We start from the raw sequence: 17,634 nt of genomic DNA on the forward strand, positions 1-17,634 counted from the left end.
CAAAGAATCACATCCAGTTTCCTTCTCATCATCAGAGCTCTCCTGGTTTTCTTCAAATCCATGTCTCTATCATGATCTTCTTCAATGTCATAAACAATTTGCAATTGTTATCCAGCACAACAATACAACTGATGAACAAGTCATGTGACCAATTCAAATCAAATCATTTTATTATCACAATACCATGAATGCAAGTATACAGGTGGTAAAATGCTTTTCTGCAAACTGCAGCATGACAAGTACTGAATATATTTGCAACACATATACAGTATCAAAAATATAAACCGTATACATAAGAGCTCAATACAGGTAGAAAATATAGTGCAATACTATACTATACAGAGAGAACAAAATGAAAACAATTAACAACAATCACTGTATACTGTAGATATACCTCTGCCCACTGCTCCGGGTGTGTGTTCACAGTGTGTGTGTGTTCACTGCTCTGTGTGTGTGCACTTCAGATGGGTTAAATGCAGAGCACAAATTCTGAGTATGGGTCACCATACTTGACTGTATGTCACGTCACTTTCACTTTCAGTACAGTATGAATTAGTGCAAACAGAATATCAGGTTGCAGAATAATAGTGAGTCAGAGTCCAGTCAGTGTAGCTGATAGAGTGCAGTGCACACAGTATGAGGCTGCTGGTGTGTGTATGTGTGTGTGTGTGGTGTTACTGGTACGAGTTCAGTTCAGTCTGATTGCCTGTTGAAGGAACTTGTTTTGCAGTCTGCTGGTGCTGGTTCTGTGATAATGTCTGTCTGATGGTGATGTTGAGAGCAATCCATGGCTCGTGTGGCTGGAGTCTCTGACGGTCCTCAACAAAAGAAAAACCTTGCGTAGATGTCCTGGAGAGACAAAATCATTGTGTCAATTATATATTATTATTATTTAGAATTGTTGTAATGGACATACCATTGATTCCTGTTGAAGGTTGTTGGAGGTATGGGCTCTCAGTTGTGAAGTTTCTTTTATGGCCGTAACATCTGTTTAGTCACACAGCTGTTTGGGAATTCAGTCTTCACAGTTTCAGGCTGCAGCGCTGCATTTGGTGACCATTGACTCCTCCATCTCTGGCCTCAGACCCGCTTCTCTTTAGTCTGGAGTGAAGACAAATGTTCTCAGTACCAGCTTTCCTTCTACTGCAGTCTTTCTGTACAAGTAGAAAATAATAAAAACAGTCATAACAAATCAGTTATGTATTGAAAACTCATAGTACATATGAAGACTTCAGATGCAAAGGCATCTAAGTTCCACCTGAAGTTTTCTTCTAAAATTCTTCTTAGAAGAACATTTCATACAGAACTTAAAGGCTTTTGCATCTGAAGTCTTCATATACAACACATCTCGTTCTTCATTTCTCCATCAACTGACTTCATCCTCCTTCAAAAACTGTAAGTCCATAAGAAAAATAGTTTTGGTGAATACAGGTGCAGGTGTCAGTACTCACCATATTCAGTCATTTTCTGCCCAAATTCCAGAAATGATGCCCTGATGATTTGTTCATTCTAGGACTTATAAAAAGATGTATATGTGAAAAATGATAATTGCTGACTTGAATAGAGATCAACATCATATGCTGTACTAATGCATTGCTTGAATACAGACACATCAATGGGAATGAGCACCTTTTCACTCTTTTCTGTTTGGGCACAATAGAGCCATGTTCATTCCTCATCCCCAACAGGACTGATGTTCTTTGTGTTTTTGCTCTTCAGCTGTAAAACAAAAATATGTCTATTAACCCCATGTTTAATTACTATTGCTTATTACATATGAATTAAGACAGATATAATTAAGTAAATTCACCAAAAGATTCAGGTTAGAGGATTAAATGAATATTGATTACAATTTTCTACAAACCTTTCTTGGAGAGGGCTGATCATGACAGGAACTTGCTGAGCCACACTAGTAGACATTCAGTTGACAAACCTGAAAGAGGCCATCATGCAACCATCCGCTCTGTTTGTACCTTACAACAGAGCAAGAGAGAATGTGTGAGTGAGTGGAGAGAGTAAAGGACTAAGATGAAGACAAACAAGCAAAGAAAGGCAAAATCTTGCGTTTGAGTTTAACAAAATGAGAGGGAAGAAAGCTGTATCTTCAAGCTATATTATTCTCAATTATTTTCTACACTATAACATGCAGCAGGATTGTTGTAAGCAGTTTAAAGACCTCTTCATACCAAGGATGAGTCCATACTTAATGACACAGAGGAACAACATCAGTGGAATATATTTTCCAGCTGATGAACATTAAACAGCCAATCAAAATGCACATTTCAAAAGCTTGATCATTTAAAGTGGCAGACATCAACGTCGCTGCAGTGTGTATATTAATAAACATAACTTTATCATTGGTTGATGTTGGTGTGGATGCTAAAATAGTTATTGTAGTTACTATTCTTGGTGTGAACAGCCTTAAATGATCTAATGTGTCACATGACAAGTTACACAGCATTTCCTGACTTGCTTTTAAACAGACGTGTTCAATTAAAATCAACATGGAAATAAAGGCAGACTGTGAGGTGCGGACAGATATCATGTACTGTTAGAACGGGTTAAGACGGTGCTAATAAAGAATACAGTGGACTCAATATAAACTTTAGGATATAACGCTCTGACTACTTAAAATGGACACAGTCTGCATGAGAGCTGAGGCGATGGTCAATGACAGCAGGAGGAAAAGCTGGAGAGTACGCTTGTACAATATCATATGAATTTGCTGAAATTGTTTGAATTATTAATACTTTGACATAGCACAGGGTTTGTACTGATGGGGTCGTGAGGTATTTAAAAAAGTACATATGAACGTTGAACTACATATCTTCAACATTACCTGTGTCGAACCTTTGAAGGACTTCATCTTCACTGGAAACTTCTTCAAGTTGAGCTTCGAGTACAAGTTCCCTGTTAATACAAGAACTGATCAAAATCTGATTCTGAGCTGTGAAAATATGCCATGATGAACAAGAGAAAGAAAGAAAAATATGTGTGACTTATTTATGAATTACAGTTCAGAAAAATAGGAAAGGAAAATGAGAGAGAGAGAGAGAGAGAGAGAGAGTGAGAGAGAGAGAGAGCATCATAAAGAGCTGCTGGACACTGAATGTTGTTGTAGGAGCTGGAGATGTATGTGATATGAAGAAACTGCAAAACTGAAAAGAAAAAAAACACTGAATCACAATTACATTACAAAAAGGTATTAAAGGCATGGCAAATGTGTTACTTAACTAAAGAGTACACAATAAGCACAGTTACTGTGGTGAAAAGCATGGTAACGTGTTTATACTACAAATACCAAAGTAAAACTACAGTTATGACGGGAGATACTGAGTTGTGGTTACTGAGGTTTTATAACACGTGACATGGTTCAGCGACATGTTACTATGGTAAAAACATGGTAAATGCGCGACTTTTACATGACCTCTTTCCACCACAGGCGAATTTCAAACGAATATCACAATGAAAACTAACTTTATAAAGCTGCAGATTTCGATTAAATGATTTGAACGTCAAACTGGTTTAATAGGACATACAGTGTCCAGTATCGATTTGAAAATAAAAACTCATATTATTCATAAACGATCGACTACTTTATGAGACGGGAGAAAACCTTACCTGTACATGTCTCGAAGTCATCTAAAATCCATATCATCAAAATCCACGAACATCTGGGAGAGTTTAAATCAAACAATTCAAAACGCAAATAGCAAACATGTTAAAATAAACCCACAATGCATTTAGGCGAAAGTTCATTTATCATACCTCCTGTTGCCAATAGGGGCGCTAATTTAGAGAACGCTCGTGTGGGTCGTATTTATGGATAGTGACAAACGACCCATACGGTCGTATGAGTTGGAGGACTTGTTGGAACCATAGGTTAGAAAAACAAAACAAAAACCTTTTGTCCATTGTTAAATGCTAGTTTAATGATGCGACATGTCATATGTAAAAATGTATGTAAGCCAAGTTTTTAAAAAACACCAGGGGCATAGCCATAATTTCAGAAGTGACAGAAATGTCAAATACAATCATTTTATGTATGTAGCCTATATAATAATAATTATTATTATTATTTTTACAAGGAATTATCTTCTTTTTTAATTACTTTTAATTAGCTGTAATAAATCAAATACACTGCTGGACAATAATCAATCATTTGTAATCGATATTTTTTTCCTAATGGCAATTTTATGATTGTTTTATTATATACTAGGCTACATTTAATTAGCAATTATTTAAATTTTCTGCACAGAATAGAAAATATACTTTATAGTTTCTGTACTGTAATAAATATAAATTAGCACTGCATCATTCATAAATTGTTTGTGTTTTTTTTTTAGTTTCATCAGTTCATTCTGCTTTTATTCAGTTTAGCTGCAGATATAGCCTGGCACGTCTATGAGAGCGAGATCGCTTCTCTTTCAGTGTGAAAACGTCTTCATCTCCATTTAACTTTTCCTCTCCATCAGCGAATGATTATGAGAGAAAACGCGCCAGATGTCTGTTTGCTAATGAAACAAACGCTACTTTCATGCATCTGATTATAAGATAAATCTCGCGCTCTTATTTCAAGGTCTCTCTAAGGTCTTTAAAATGCTGTAAATTTTAAAAGTTTCCTTCGTATATTCAGTTCATCCGCATTGTTTAAAAACATTTATCATTCAATGGATCTGTGCGTATGATTTAGACACTTACATTTCTGCTCCGTCCATGCAATAAATACAGCTGTCGACGACTCCGGTAACTCCGTCGGTAAGATGCAGAGAGCCATTGACAAACTACAGAAAAGTAAAACTATCACGTTAGCATTACTGGCCACGAGTCCTATAGATCACACGTCAGCTGCGTCAGAGACGAACGGAGCGCGAGCGTAATCCTGTGACAGTCTCAGGGCCGTGCACAAACCTTTTGAGGGGCATGTGCTGAAACTGAAAAAGGGCACCCCCCTCCCTTTTTTATATCAAGATTATTTAGTAAGCCTGCATAAAAGGAAGAAATAGTCACATCTTCATGACAAATTCAATAACACAAAATAATAGTCTCAAAAGCTTTAGATTTATTCACGATTAATAACAACCATAATAATAATATTAGTTAATTAGATAATATAGATAAACAGGGTTTTAAGGGCTTCTTTAACCCTAATTACAACATCAACCTTCTGTGAGCCATGTACCTGGCAAAATTTGACACTGTGGTGGACCAGGGATGTTGGTCTCTTGAAGGTCTCTTATTCACTACACTTTCCCTAAAATAAGCCAGCAATAAAAAAATTAATAAAAATAGTGTGAAAACTACAGTTGCAGTGAAGGATCACGTTACACTGAAGAGTACTGAACTGGAGTAAAGATGCTGAAAATTAAGCTTTGATCACAAAAATAAAATCACATTTTAAAATATATTCAAATAGAAAACAGTTATTTAAAATTGTAAAAATATTACACAATATTACTGATTTTGCTGTATTTTGGATCAAATAAATGAACCCTTGGAATGAATCATGAATTACATTCTGCATGATAAAATATAACGATTTCACAGTGATCTTCTGTAATTTTTTTTTAGTTACTAACTTACTACATTAATGTAGTAAAACCATGTTTTACAACATTTTATACATGTGAGGACGAGCGGAGAGTATACCATCACGTGATTAGCCTAAATGTTAATAAATTAAGTGGATCAGCAATCATAAATCATAGAAGAAATTTCTTAGAAATATGTTATCTAGGTGACGAGGATCACTAGTCGCTTTGTGTAAGTTCCAGTATGAAACAGCGCGGTGGCGCACCTGTTATGATTTTCCGATGGTACAAACAAATTATATGTTGTTGTATTACTTATCAATATATTGTTTTTGGCCAGCAAATGTGATTTTTATTTTTTTGTCCGTCATTAAAACGGCGACGGCGCCTGCCCCTGCCGGCATCACATTACATTTTCATCTAACGTTACAGGTTACAAACTAGTTTTTGTAGCTATATAGACGGAGCGCTCAGTTTTTCCTGTGGTAAAATGCATTTGGCCAAAATAGCATTTTATAAAATATGAAATGCAACTGTATGCACAGGCTATTTAAGTGTTGGCTATGTATTGGCTATGACTAGATGGCAAATGCTAGCCCTCTCTCTCAGGCGACGTCCCACATCTCAGTCAGTGAATCAGTCAGACATCAAATAAATAAATATGAGCCTTTATAGACAGTGTTTAGTATTACTTATTCAAACAACAAGATATTTATTTACCCTTCGCAAAACTTTGTTCAGCTCAGCTGTTGTCTACTGTGCGGCTGCTGAACTTCAGTTGATTTAATGAATATAGAGGGGGCGGAGTTATCAGCTTAATTACAGCTTGAGGATCGAATAAGATTTACACAAGCTCGTTTTAAGAACTTTCATTTGCTAAATATTTGTAAAACACAGACAGACGTAAAGGGTGACCAGTAGCATTGATAAAAAAAAAAAAAAAAAAAAAAAACACCACCAAAAAAAAAAAGGGCACTTCGGGGTGTAAGGGCAAAAAGGGCATGTGCTCTGCACAGGTTGAGCCCTACCTGTGCACGTGCCTGGACAGTCTCATCAGGCGGTAAACAGTGGAGCGCGTGAAAGACAGATAAGAGGCACGTTTCACGAACACTCTTCAAGGTCTCCATTAATTCGTGCGTGTAGTAATTTAATGTGTATACATTTTGAAAGCATTGAATCGCTATAGAAATCCCGATCCATTCGATTCTTAGTATTTTGAATCGATTGCTGTTCAAGATCGGGCGATTCACGATTCAAAAATCATGTTTCAAGATCGATGCATATGAATCGACAGGGTTTGTAATCGATGCATCGAGAAAACGAGTGAATCGTTACACCCCTACTGTACTACAAACCTGCACACATGCACCATCCACAAGTGAGATGATATTTATGTTTTTAAAATTGCACTGTGAAAATTCATCAGAATATATGCTTTTGTGTTCCACAAAAGTCAGTCATACAGATGTTTGTGTGAATTATTCCTAAAATCCTTGACACACTTACAGAATATTGTATTCAATTAAATCACTGTGATTCCAGAAGTTTCAAACTGCACCACTATACCACAGTTTTTATGCCAGTCGTATCTTTTTATTTTGTTGTATTTATCCGTCACAGCCCAGTCCGTGAAAATATTGTCTGACATTTAACCGGTCCTTGGCACTAAAAAGGTTGGGGACCGCTGGTATGAAGCACACAATGGTAATGAGAGGGTGCACTTCCAACCAAAAAACGAAACAAAAAAAAATTTAGTGCAGCGCCCCCCCAGTCATTTTGTGCCCTAGGCAACTGCCTATGTCTGAGGAGGCCCTGAGGAGTGAGGACCTTGGCCTGTAAGGCCGGGAATTCCAGCTCATAAAACCATTAAAAATGCGGATGGCGAGGCCAAGCTGGCCACTTCACAAATATCTTCAATGGACACACCACTGGACCACGATGAGGTGATGCCCCTAGTCGAGTGGGCCTGTTCCAATGGGGCATTGGGGCATACACAGGAAGAGTATGTTAGTGATATGGTGTCTAATATCCATTCAGAGAATCTTTGCTTCGTGACCAGGTGCCCTTTAGAGCGGTTACCAAAGCGGACAAAGAGTTGTTCCGACTACCTATAGGGGGCGGAATCCTCAATATAGATTCTCAGAACTCTGACTGGGCAGAGCAGAGATAGCTCACTGTTCTCTTCATAGGGAGGAAGCATGGTGAACATAAAGACATGTGCTCTGAACGGGCCCTTCAGGGCCCTCAGCACCATGAGCAAATCCCATGAAGGGACGGTAGAGGGACGAGGAGGATTCAGCCTCCTGTCACCTCTTAGAAAGCAGATGACCACGACTCAGCTATGAACAGCTGAGTCAGCTCTGATAACCACAGCTGGTTCATCTAAAAGGGGGCCAAAAGGAAACCTTGTGTTTCTGTTCCCTTTATCGCCTGATTACCTGTGGGATCAAAGTGATCAGGGGAAAAGCATAAAGGAGGTTGGGCCAATCGTGGGCCAATGCATCCTTGGTTTCTAAGAAATAAACTCGGCAGTGAGAGTTGTCTTCTGAGACAAAGAGGTCGACCTCGGCCTTGCCGAAGATCTCCCAGATCCTCTGAACCATTTGCAGATGGAGTGTCCACTCCCCTGAGGGGACATTGCTCCTTGATAACATGTCTGTTCCTAGGATCAATTTGCCTGATATATGTGCTGCCCTCAGTGAGGTCTGAAGAGATTATTCAAGGAGAGGCCTCCCTGGCAATTTATGTAGGACACCACATACATGTTGTCTAATCAGATTAGCACATGGTGTCCTTTTAGGACTGGCAGGAAGAACAGACAGGCTCAACATATTGCTAGCATCTACAGGCAGTTGAAGTGGAAGCCCTTTTTCTGCCTTCGACCAGTTCCCAAAAGGTGCCGTGCCTTTGCACAGCACCCGCCAACCTGAGTTGGAGATGTCAGTCGTGGCTACTGTCCTTCTGCAAGCCATCCCCATGGCCACACCCTGTTCCATCCACTGGGAATTCGTCGGAGGCGGACGCATTTCTCTCCCACTCCTCCCCTTGTCTTCCCTGCTTAGTCTCTAGTCTCGTCTATACTGAGAGACTCTCTCTGCACTGCTCTCCAAAACTGGAAAACATGGATTTGATTTGATGGACTGGTCTCTCAATGCAATTGAAACCATCTTCTCAATGAGAAGCTTGGGTTCGGGGGAACCAGACTGCCCTGCTGGAACATTCGCAGCTGGATACACGATGGATGCATGGGAGAGGTGGCAGGTCATGTGTCTGGCTGCTTTTTCCATGGAGGACACTGAAGACATCTACCTATTCGGAACCATGATAACAGGTATTCTGCTGTTAGGACTAGGCTTTGCCCTGGGATATCGAAGAATTCAGAAAAGGGGAACATTTGTCCAAAGCCTCACAAGGCTGCCCGTCATGATTTGGAGACCAGAATAGACAAGAGAGTGACCGTGAAATTGGAACGCTATCACAATCTGCGGACTGAGGCACTTAGATTTGAATGGCAGATCTCCAGGCCTACACACACACACACTAATATACAGATTTACTTATATACCCCCCCCCCCAGTTTTTCCTGTTCTCACACTGTACTCCCAGTAGAAGCATAGTCTGGGTGTTGTTTTTTTTCTCCTCACTTTCCTAATGTTACGCTGTATTTCTTCCTCAATTCCTTGTTTTCCTGTCCTCTCTACCCCCTTGTCATATTGCATGTATATATGTATGGATAAGTTGATGGCTAATTTTGCTGGTACTTGTGACTAGTGACAATAAACTACTTCTACTATTATATGAAGCAGACCCAACTATAGCACTGGTTGATGCTGCTGCCATGAGGCTCAGCTTCCTCTGAAACACTTTGAGGGAGTGAGTGGAACCAATCTTGAAGGAGGTTGCCAGTCTCCATTTAGCCAGAGCCCAATCTGGCATGACTACAGCTCTCATTTGGACTGAGTGGAAAATTGTTCCCAGAAATGGTATTTTCTGGCTGGGGAACGATGTGCTCTTGGCAAAATTGACCCTGAGACCCAGGCACTACAGGTGGCTAAGGGGGAGAATCCTGTTTTAAATTAATTCTGCCTCTGTCTGGGCCAGAAGGAGCCAGTCGTCAATGTAGTTGAGAATGTGGTTTCCCATCTGTCTCCGAGGGGAGAGAGCCACGTCACTTCATAAAAGTGCAGTGGGCCAGAAGTATGCATCCAGCGAAAAGAATCAGTCTCTTGAGGGAATTTGCACAAAGATCGGTTTCAGTGTATTCATCCTGAAAGATCTTTTCATGAGGGTGTGATTCAGGGGGCTGAGATCAAGGATGAGCCGGAGGCCACAATTTTTTTGGTGTGGGACGAGGCAGTAGCGGCTTTGGAATCCTGACTCGCTCTGAGCTGCGTGAGCAATTTCTACGTCTTATAATGCCAGCAAATTCATCACCTTGTGAATCGTGAATATTCGAGAAAATTGCAGTGAATAACCCCATTTTGTCTCCAACACCCAGTTTGGCACTACAGGGATGGCCTGTCATGTTTCAGCCCATGAGACAAGGGTTTGGATTAAATTGAGAGGCTGGTCGCCATATGGGAACCCCACACTCAAAAGGGGAAGTTTGCTTTCCCCGAAAATGCTTCGCTAGATTTAATGCTCTCATGGCAGAGCAGTCAGCTCCCATGCGCGCTGCCTCAGAGTTGGCATGGCAAAGGTGTCCAATTTGAAGCTGTCAGTGATAATAATCATAGTGACAGCATTCTCTTTTAATCTGCCTAAAAAAAGATCAATCCACTCCTATAAGAGGAGCTTTGATGATCTTTATGTGTAAACACCCTGACAGATAAAAGGGGAGGGGTAGGGCAATCTTTATCCAAGTAGACGAGCTGCGAGCAAAGCAGAGTAAGACATGAACTCTCATAGTAAGAGCAGTCTGTCTCAGCAGAGCAGCCTCAGCATGGGTGTGACCCAGGTGAGAAGCACGGTTAAAACAAAGCTGTCAGCAATATGAATTATTGGTGACAGGGTTCTGCTCCAAACTGCCCAGGAGGATTGAGCAGCTTGACAATAAGGGGCAGTGATCCTCACACTGGCAGATCAAAAAGCTGCATGGAGAGTGACTAATACCCGCAGTTTTGCTGTTTTCTACCTCCGAGTAAATGGGAGGAGAGAAACACAAGAGCTGGGGAGGCAGGGATCACAAATTCAAAGCTGCGCGCGTTTTGCTTTGATTTGTCTGGGATGATTAAGCTGCTCGTATAACGAGATGCACTGATTCTCCTGTGTAACACATACTGGCAGATTAAGCACGCACAATGTGCATCAAGGATTGCTCAAGTCTGATCGTTCAACCACCATTCTGTTCGCTACATCCTCCGATGGTAACTGGGAGCAGAGCAACATGAGCGAAGGGGGGGGGGGCACCTTCCGCGAACGAACAGGGCCAGACTGCTTTCTTGATAAAAGCAGCCTGTCTGTGACCACAGCCATAGTGACACACACACACAAATTTGAAGCTGACAGTGGTCGCATCTGCTCCGATCTACTTTGAAGGATAGAGCCAAGCATGGGGGTACAGTGCTGGCAAGTGTTCACTCAGAACCGGTTGCTTAGCTCCCTGACTCTGTTGTTTCTCACGCCGAGGCTCGCTGAGAGAGGAGAAACGCGAGAACAGAGCATGTGCAAGTGGAGAAGAGAGAAATTCATTCTCGGATGAGCATTCCATATCAGTGAGCGAGCAGTCTCTGCATGGGGTCTACCCAGACAGATGACATTCTCATTGCTCTTCTGCATGGTGCAGGTTTCCCTGCATGGGCCACACTCACACAATGCCGCTAGAATTTGCTCTTTTAGGGCTTACCTGCTAGAAATAAGCTCTTTCAGAATTACCGGAGGCTGGCATGGGAAAACGTACTAGAACTGCTGTGTCACTGTAGAGGCGGAGAAGAAAGTCAGCTGTGCTGAGAGATCTCGATTCCATCTGCGAAGGCATATTCATCAGCGAGTGGCTTCGGATCAGCATAGAGACATAGTTGTTGCAGAAGGAGAAGAAATCTGAGAACCCTGTGGCAAACGGCCACTTAAATAGCCCGAGCGCCCTACCCATTATGGCGGGCTTTGGCAGGCTTGGTGGGCTTTGTCACCATAGGCTCATGCAGCTCCGCTGCCTAGCCATTGGTTTTTTTTTAATACACTGCACGAACTACTAGCAGTGCAGTTTCACTGCGTGAATGAAAAAGGTTTCAGTTCAGGAGAAAAAAAGTCTCTTTCCCATCTAGCAAGGCGCAGTACAAGGTTAGTATCAAAGGGAAACTCTGGTTGCAGTGTTATCGTGTAGACCGTGAAACAGGACCTCTTTGGCTTGTGACGTCAGAGCCAGCGCTGTTATCTTCGCCTACTTGAAACTTTTCTTCTGATTGGCCTACATGGCTTTACAGTTGAGATTATATCGCCACCTGTTGGTTTGGCATGCTCTTGACAGTGCATAATAGCATGGGTTTGCATTTTCATGTGGAAAGAGATTTTTTTTTTAAACTAAATAAGGAAAAACTCTGTTTATAAAAATCCCTGTCTATGTGTAGACATGACCTAAATATAATTTTTTGTTTTATTTTAGATTAGAATAAAAGCTTTATTTTAGTTTCGCATTAGAATATTTTAGAAGATTAATAATAATTTACTGATTTTAATACTTTTATGCGAGCCCTCTTGATAGTGCCGTTTGATAACCACTGCTGTAAATAACTTTCTTACAAAAAAATCTGTTAGATTTATAAATGTTGTACAAATGTGGATCTAATTGTTTTGTTAAGGGGAAAAATGTATCAGGTGTCCATCATGTAAGAATCAACTGAATCAACCACTTAATTTTTAAACACTTCTTTCATAGTTTGTGGACACTACAAACTTGTGTGTGTGAAGAACAGACAAAAAGGCTGGGTTGTGCAGCAGAGTCCTCATTTTCTCTTTCATCACACAAACACACACACACTCTAGCCACTATAATGTCAGCTCTCTCATAAGGTTATGCTATGATACAGATTCCACACTTCAGTTTGGCTACATCCATCACTGAAACACACACACAAATAACACCTACTACATTCACATACCATGTAATCTCATGCCTGAAACCCAAAGCTGAACTGGGCTGAGAGGTTAGATGTCTCATTGCTTTGATTCATGCCTGCAACAGTCGTGGGAGGAAATACATTTCATTCCTTAAGAAAAAAAAAAACTACACACATCTGACACACATTTCCTTGAAACTACAGTATGAATAATTAGTCATACAACATTATACACACAGTATGATGATAATTTGTACACATATACATGCAAACATCTTACTATTCAGTGTTCATTTCCGAATAGCATTCTTCCTGCCCTGGTGCATTCACATTTCCTCTGCTGCCACTGGATGAAATTATAGGACAGATCTGGAAGTACACACACACACACACACACACGTACACACACACTCCATCCATTAACTCCAAACTCATCAGCCAAAATATCACCAGGACCATTTTGTACATAGCAATAACATTTTCATCTTCTGCTCAGCCGTCCTTTTACTGATGCTAATATTGGCCTACCTTAGCAGTGTGGGAATTAAATGCAGAGAGAAGTGATGCAGGCTGAGCCATCAGGGTTTAGATGTCAGAGGAGATGGACGGAGGAATGAATTTAAAAAAGAAGAATTTTCTCCTGAAGTAAAGCATTGCAGGCCTGTGGTTAAGAGACTGTACACATCTGACTGGCAGAGCACCTCCAGAAACAAGGGATGAACAGGATGAACTTTTAAATAAAGTGTATATATGTGCATTAGAGTCCAAATATTAAGCCTTACACTCCACTGAAAACAGTAAAATAAAATTACCATGGTTCCTTTATAAGTGCCCTGGGAATACCTTTTTTTTTTTTTTTTGGACATATAACATGATAAAACTATGATATTCTTGGTTTTCTTTTTATATGGAATGGTTATGTCATGTTAATACTATGCATACACAGCTAAGTGTTGTGAGAGCACCCCTGGGTGACTTTCTAATAGCAAATTTCCTCCTAAAAAGAGTAATTTCACTAAATAACTTAATGGGTGAAACTCTGTGTGTCGGCAAACATTCCTTTCCATCTGTGTTCTCCTGATTGCGAGATTCACATCTCTCCTAATGGCTGGCATGAGTTCTGTATTCAGTGTTTGGGCTAAGCTCATGCTGATACAGCATTTGTAGATGATTCATGTCTTGTTTGTGAGGACATCGAAATAAGCGAGTTGCGCTCGCGGTATCTTAGAAAAGATCCCGACTGCTTCCCGCCTTGGTCCTTCTACTTCGAGGTATGAGCAGAGATGTGCTTCAGGGGAGAACTAATGAAAGCAAGAGTAGTTCTATTGGGGGATTCCCTGTTGACCTCTCATTCCTCTCACACTTTGTTTCTTCCAGTTGACCTGCTAAATGAGCTTGAGAGCTTGTCTCAGGGCAAGTTTAATCTCTCAATTGCCGCTCACAAAGAGGATGAGCGGTCTCTTGCTGCATCGGAAAATGGGCTTGAACCATCAGAAGCTGATGCCTCAACTAAGCAAGCTTTTGTGGAGGCTGAGTTTCTGTCTGAAGGACGAGACAGCAGCCAATATTTGCTTGTCACCAGTGACAGCCCTCTGCGATCAATGCCAAGGCCCCGCAACAGCCTGGGCCTGAAGTCAAGGTCATTCAATGACATAGCACTCACACTCACCTTATTAGCAGGGCACCAAGCACCCTCATAAGTTTACAAGGTGCTCCTGATGCAGGGGACCCAGGGAGGAGGGACAATCTGATCAGTTCAGATCCACTTCTGTTTGGGGGACAGGAGGTGGATTCGGCTTCACACTGACCATCTGTCATTGGCAGATATCCACCACCTGGTTACCTTGAGGTGAAGGGTGCAATAGAGCTTGTCCACCCTAGCAGAGGTGAAGTGGGGGTGTTACAACCCTTACTTCATTGTATCTAAGAAGGATGGGGGCCTTGGTCCAATCCTGCATCTGAGTGTGGCTCAATTGATCTGAATTGGCTCAAGCTCACATTCAGAATGTTGACCCTCAAACACATGCTAACATGTCTCAGAAACCAAAATTGGTTTGTGGCAGTAGACCTGAAGTACTCATACTTTCCAAGACTCAGACCATTCTATGCTTTGCCCTTTGAGGGCAGGCATATCAGTACAAGATTCCTCCCTTCAAGCTTTCCCTGTCTCCTCGCATATTCACTGAGATTACAGAGGCTGCCCTTGGCCCTCTCAGGGAAGTGGGCATTCACATTTACCTCAATGATTGGCTAATCCTAGCTCACTCGTGAGAATTAGTTTGCACTCACAGGTCATTCATCACCTAGCCCTACTGGGACTTCAGGTCAACTGAGAAAAGAGAAAACTTTGCAGAGTAGAACTCTTTTCTTGGTATAAAACTGGACTCTGACAGTATGACTGCACACCCCTCGGAGGTTTGTGCTCAGTCAGTACTGAAATGCTTGACGGTTCTCAGGCACAAAACCGTGGTCCCTGGGTGACCTCAATCGTGTAGTGGATCTTCTCTCACAACTGGTCACACTCCAAGGTGAGTGTAGGCTTCTCTCCCAGATGGTTCAGCTGAATTGGAATCATATTGGTCAGGCAAAGGAGGACCTGTTGCCTTGCGGGAATCCACTAATCACCAGTTGACTTAGGTTCCCTCAGTATGGACGCACTGGCTCACAGCAGGAAAGGGGTTACTCAATGCAATTTTTCCCAGTAGCCTCAAAGTCAGGGAGGACAGGGGACCATTCCTGTTTGTGGACCCTTGTTGGCTCAACAGGAATTGGTTCTCAAAGCTTGGTCTCCTGGCATCGGCCCCTCTCTGGCAAATTCCTTTGAGGAGGGACTTACTCTCCCGGGGAAGGGCACAATCTGGAACCCGCTACCAGATATTTGGAACCTCTGGTCCCTGGATGCGAACAGGAGGATTTCAGAGACCTTTCACCCACTGCGGTAAATACTTTTATCCAGCCCACTCTATGAGGTGGCTGTTTGACCTGAAACTGTTCTTTACATGATCTTGTGATGTTCTTTCCAGGGGAAGGACCCTCAGAAATGTGGCATCGGATAGGTGTTCTCCTTCCTCCAAGGAGGCCTGAACATGCACCTGCCTAACTTGTATGTTCCTGTGATTTTGGCAAACCACGATAGCAAAGAAGGCAGATCGGTAGCAAGCACAATCAGATTCCTCAGAGGCACCCAGAGGTTGAACCCTTCAAGGCCATGCCTCATCCCCTCTTGAGATCTCACTGTGGTCTAACAGGCCTTACAGATAGATCAAGATTGAGCCCCTTTTGAGTCATTTGAGTTCAGCGCCCTTGATATGAAGATGGCCCTCCTGACTGCGCTTACCTGACTGCGCTTACCCCCACTGTCAAGAGGGTGGGGGATTAGGTGGTGACTTTGCAAGCTATCTGGTCCCTACGTTGCCCACTGGGAGTGAGGGCTCACTCAAACAGGGGTATGGCTGCCATTAGCAGCCTTGGCAAATGGTGGCTCTCTAGCAGATAACCGTAGAGTTATTGTGGGCGGTATATGCACTCATTCAGTCCAGCTCATGTTCCTTCTCATGAACTTGATTTAGCAAAGCTCACTGTCACTGTCCCGATGTTCACTACCAAGACTTTTCCGCCATTCTTATTACTGGAAAGTATTAACTATGGGAAAAGGCTCTAGCTGAGTCCTCCTATGGTGACTCTATGTTTGGCAATTGTGGCATTTAGTATAGCGACCACTAGTGTCCTCACTCGACACAAATGACAGAAAGGTAACATCTTGGTTACATATGATAACCCTGTTTCCCTGATGGAGGGATGTTGTGACTTTCGTGCTACAACTCCGAACTGCCTCTGAGTGGATTGAGATGCTTCTCGACTCCTCAGAACAGAACAGAACGAGTAGATGCTACTCTAACCTATTTATACCCAGATATCCAGGGCGTGGACAGCTATGCAAATTCTGCACACCCAGTTTCATCAGCCTTTTCTCAAAGATGTCAGAGGTGTTTGGACTCCCAAGAGCAACCCCTGGTGTCATCACGTGACACAATCGTTCCGTTCCCTCTCTTTAGGAAATGAAGGTTACCATGTGTAACTGTTTTTTTTTTTTTTTTTTTTTATGCACCTGCATAAGAGTTAATGAAATTGGCACATGGAATATGGTAATTCACATTTAAAACATGACCACGGATTTTTGATACACTGCCATTCAAAAGTTTGGGGCCTATAATATTTATTTTCTTATTGTTGTTGTTTTTGAAAGACTTGAAAAATAACAGTTTTCTATCTGAATATATTTTAAAGTATAATTTATTCTTGTGATGGCAAAGCTGAATTTTCAGAAGTCATTACTTTAGTCTTCCATGTCACATGGACTTTCAGAAATCATTCCAATATGCTGATCTGATGCTCAAGAAAAATCTATTATCAATGTTGAAAACAGCTGTGCTACTTAATATTTTTGTTGACACGTAATACTTTTTCCCCGATTCTTTGCTGAATATAAAGTTAGTTTGTAACAGTTTACATAACTTGTAACATTATAAATATCTTGTATAAATGTTATTAGTCACTTTTGATCAATTTAATGTATCCTAGTGACCCTAAAATTGATAAGGTAGTGTACAGTTACAACTTGGATTTTCTTCGACATGTACCATGGTAACTCAGTGCTATCCTTTGTATTCATATAGTATTCCACCATGGTACATGAAATTAGGGGTGTGCCGGTTTCAGAATTGGTGATGACGGTTATGACGTGAGTCAAATGTGACGGTTCATAACATAACCGTCGGGGGGGGGGGGGTGCGGGGGGGGGTTAACTCCGTGTCAGCGCGCGCTCTGATCGGTAAAGGGGCAGAGATTTCAGACCTCCATTTATTAAGGAGATCGGTCACAAAACTCATCATCCGAGCCAACGTTTTTTGAGCAAATTTCAAAGCCGCACCCGCCCGCCATCCGCTGATTGTTTTGCGGTCTATGGCCATGCAATGCTTTGCTGATGCGAGTCGCAAAAAAAATGCCTTTGTCTGTTCTAGAAAGGATGCAGCAAAGATATTTAATGC

The 17,634-nt window shown here is 41.6% G+C and overlaps 1 protein-coding gene across 2 annotated transcripts in view; it reads right to left on the minus strand.

Annotated features, from left to right (window-relative positions):
• The window catches only part of LOC127948818 (kelch-like protein 5), a 91,967-nt gene that overhangs the window by 65,026 nt on the left and 9,307 nt on the right, over positions 1 to 17,634 (minus strand). Inside the window, exon 1 of one of the 2 annotated variants that reach the window (XM_052545581.1) lies at positions 12,867 to 17,031. The exons of the other annotated variant lie outside the window; for it this stretch is intronic. The gene's annotated coding sequence lies outside the window, so the exon portion shown is untranslated. Of the gene's footprint in view, positions 1 to 12,866; positions 17,032 to 17,634 lie in introns of those variants that run through there. 2 annotated transcript variants of the gene reach the window in all.

Source organism: Carassius gibelio, chromosome B1 (genome assembly GCF_023724105.1).
Source record: "Carassius gibelio isolate Cgi1373 ecotype wild population from Czech Republic chromosome B1, carGib1.2-hapl.c, whole genome shotgun sequence".
NCBI lineage: Eukaryota > Metazoa > Chordata > Actinopteri > Cypriniformes > Cyprinidae > Carassius > Carassius gibelio.